This window comes from Calonectris borealis, chromosome 4 (genome assembly GCF_964195595.1).
Source record: "Calonectris borealis chromosome 4, bCalBor7.hap1.2, whole genome shotgun sequence".
Taxonomy (NCBI): Eukaryota; Metazoa; Chordata; class Aves; order Procellariiformes; family Procellariidae; genus Calonectris; species Calonectris borealis.
In genome coordinates, this window is record NC_134315.1 from 6,764,852 (window position 1) to 6,768,125 (window position 3,274).

Here is a 3,274-nt window from a genome sequence, read left to right on the forward strand (position 1 = left end):
GCTGTTGTAGGACAGGCCCTACAGATCTGACAGCTTTTTGCTAATAGCATGTGGAGGAAGTTCTAGGTCACACGGTGAGGAGACTGCACTGGGTGCAGAGGAAAAGGCTGGGAGCCATTACAAAGCAAACAAGAGTCTGAGATATAGAATGACTTTCAAAGAGAAGTGGAAGGAATAAATTTGTTCAGAGGTTGAGGGTTACCTAATTGCGGAGTTGCTCAAAACTAATAGTGGAGTAGCTCAAAACTCTCAGAAGCTGATGGGCTAAAGGCAAACTACCTAGGAGTTAATGCTTAATGGTGGAAAGAGTAAGACATGATTTACAATTTAAGCATAACCTCAACTAATAAAGAAAAAAAAAAAAAGAGAGTACAAGATGGTCACTGAAAGCCACATGAAGCTGAGGAAGGCATCAGATGCCCCTACAACACAGAGCATCCAGAATTTGTTGCCTTTGTTAGACACCCGGTTCTCCTCCATCCGGTGCTTCACTCACTCTGAAATATTTTCTGAGCGATAAAGGATTTTGATGAGTTAAATAAGGTCCAGATAAATAATACAGCCAAGATGACCCCAGAAGAGCCAGTAACTGGACTGGTCAGTTAAAGTCACTTTGTCTGTCCAAGCCTGTATTTGACAGATGACCTGTCACAGTCAAGGCACCTAAATTCAACCCAGACTCCTCAGACCAACACTGTGGTGCATGTGGAAGCCACCCCGTAGAAACCATAACCTTCCTTCGGTTTCTGCAGCATTCAAGACAGAAAAGCAGAATAAGGTGAGGAAAGAATTACAGAAGTCTCTGGAAGAACAGTAAAAAGACGGTGAAATATGACCTTCCCATAACTAGGTTTCTTCCTTCTGATTCATCTGAAATCAAATCTATTCGACATGCAGGGTCAGCATGACCTATCCATCACTGGATTCCCATTCCTGAGCTCTGCTGAATAAATTCAATAAGTAAGATTTTTGTTGTGGGAGACCTATCACATCTGGTTGTGCTCCACGTTCTTGGAAACCTCTTGTGTAACTTACAAACCCTGGAAAATACTGGGATTTACTCTCAGTTCTGAGGGGGAAAAACTGTCAGACAGAATAGCTGTGTTTGTATATTTAGTTCCTATATTTAGGCTGTAAACAACTCCAGTTTCCACATTCCCCTATAGGACTGCTAATTTAATGCAAACATGAAGTCATAAAGGAATATTAAGTTTCTCTTCTCCATTTTTGTAAACCACTCCTCCTTTATATATTAGGGCTTGAATTAAATTCAGAACAGTCATGTAACACTACATTATAGCTTTACTCGCTACAGATATCTCTTTTTTTTCTTGTTCTCAAAGTGACTTTCCTCACACTGCAGTCTCCTATTCACTAAAGGAAAAGTGCAAGAGTTGGATGGATTAAGGAGCATGAATTTTTTTCCCCCTAGAGACAAATCAACCTCTGCAGCGATAAGCTCGGAAAGGAAAACAGTACCTTCCAGTAGGCAAAACAAACCTTGCAAGGAAAAATCTAACCCAAACTTACTGTGTTAAACCCGGCGTGTTGGCTCTGAGCAGTCATAAATAACTTCAACCTTAAATTTTAGCAGCAGCCATCCTGTAAAATGTTAAGAAGAAAGAATGAAAGCAACAGGAGGGAGATAGGTCTAAGTTAACAGGGATCAGAAGCTCTAACTCATCACTTGTAAAACACAGCTTTCACTGCAGCTTCTACACACGTTAATTAACCTGACTCACAGATAGAAGGCTGAAATCAGTACAATAGTTCAGTAGAGAAACACTGATTTTTAGCGTGTTCAGCCACGTCTATTTGCAGTGTGTGGTGCTGAAGCCACTGCAGGAAAAGACTACATAATTCAAAAATACTTCACAGAGCAGCCGATCATCAAGAGTACTAACAGGAGATGAAGACATGAGCTTTGTGTTAATGACAGGCCATAGGACTACAAAAATTATCAATACCTTTTGAGATCAAAAAGGCTATGTACTATTTTCATTTCCATTTAAGGTTTGATTATGTTTTATACCACAAGTCAGACTTGAAACCCCACAAGAACATATCACAATAGATTTCCTATTTAAGACATTTACAAAAATTAAAACTCAGTCTATTAATAGACATAGAACTAACACTACTAACAAGCTGCTGCTACAGAAATCATATTTATAAACATCCATTACTTACAGAGCATTCATAAGCTAAACTAAACCTTTTATATAAGCGTGGTCAAAAAAATCTTGGCTTACGGCCTATCTACATTACTACATCACTAGCTGGTGCACTTGTTGCCACAGAGCTGCTGTTCTGACACATTTTGCAAAGGAGGAGGGAAGCACCAGTTGCAAGCCCAACAGAGTATGCAGAAGTGACACAGTGATCTCGATACAGATATAAATGGGCTGAGTCTCTTCACTCTCATTACACAGCAGTCTCATTACAAGGCACTTGCTGTACAAAGGGACTAGTTAAAGGCTTCACAATCGGGTCCAAAAGTGTAATACTTTTTTTTTTTTTCCCAATGGATATTCCCAAATCCTGTTAGAGAAAATGTATGCATATCAGGTACTAACTATATTTTAAAGTATGAAAACCTCAGAGTATTATTCACTTTTCCCTGTGCGAGCACTTTCTCTAGTTACCAGAAGCATATCAGGCAGTAGTAGGAGACAACTTGCATCACCTCAAAGGGCAAACTGGATAGCTGTAACAACCAAAATGTAGATGTGTTTCACAAACGCCCAGCACAACATCCCATTACTGTAAGCACATAAGCATTCTATATTAAACTGCTAGCATCATCTGTTGGTGGAGCTTCAAAACTGCAAGCAATTATTTTTAAGTAAACATACAGAGAGCTAAGAAAATAATTGCAATTATCTGGTGAAAACAGCTGAGTTTTTGAATTAGCTACGGATCTGTATTATGCATTTAAAAGGGAAAACAGGACCACTTTGTATTAAAAACATTCTAATACTCAAGTTGAATTTGTACCTATTGCCATTTAATAACTGTGCCATTTTTGTACTCTAAGCAATTGTGTTAGAGGCACTATCAACACCAACCAGTGTTCACACCAATGCTAAAATACCAGCAGTGTAACAGAGAAAGAGATGCAGCACTTACACTTCAGGGTGGTTTTTTGGAGTTTTGTTACTATTTTTCTTTTTAAATACTTCATATGCCATTTCATATAAATCCAAAGCATTAAGCAATTCCACTCAAAATAAAAGATTAAAAGCAATTTCAGCAAGACTAGGAAACCTACATG